This window comes from Astatotilapia calliptera, chromosome 19 (genome assembly GCF_900246225.1).
Source record: "Astatotilapia calliptera chromosome 19, fAstCal1.2, whole genome shotgun sequence".
NCBI classification, from domain to species: Eukaryota; Metazoa; Chordata; class Actinopteri; order Cichliformes; family Cichlidae; genus Astatotilapia; species Astatotilapia calliptera.
The window spans coordinates 13,991,088-13,991,452 of record NC_039320.1 but is presented as its reverse complement, the minus strand read 5'-3'; positions in this window follow the sequence as shown (position 1 = coordinate 13,991,452).

Below are 365 nucleotides of genomic sequence, written 5' to 3'. Positions count from 1 at the left end.
GCCTGTCTCCATTGTTTTTACTGTTGAAAATCAAAATATAAAATAATCTGCCAGAATATTGGAGCCTCCCTCCTTTGCAGCAGATCACTCCCTACTTGTGTGAGAGAAGAGGAGAACAAATGAATGAGGAGACCTTCTTCCCCTTCCCCAAATACAACTGCAGTTCTTGGAAACTGGAGGCCTTCCCATCAGTCCTTCCCATCCCCCAACCTGCTGATGGTGTGAACCCCCTCTATTCCAGCAGTGGCTCTTTTCAAATGTGAAAGGGGGCTGTTTTCTGCACTCGGCATGGTAACCCCAACCATTTGATGTTACCACGCCTCTGCACCACAATCCATCAGGTTTGTGACAGCGTGGATAGTATC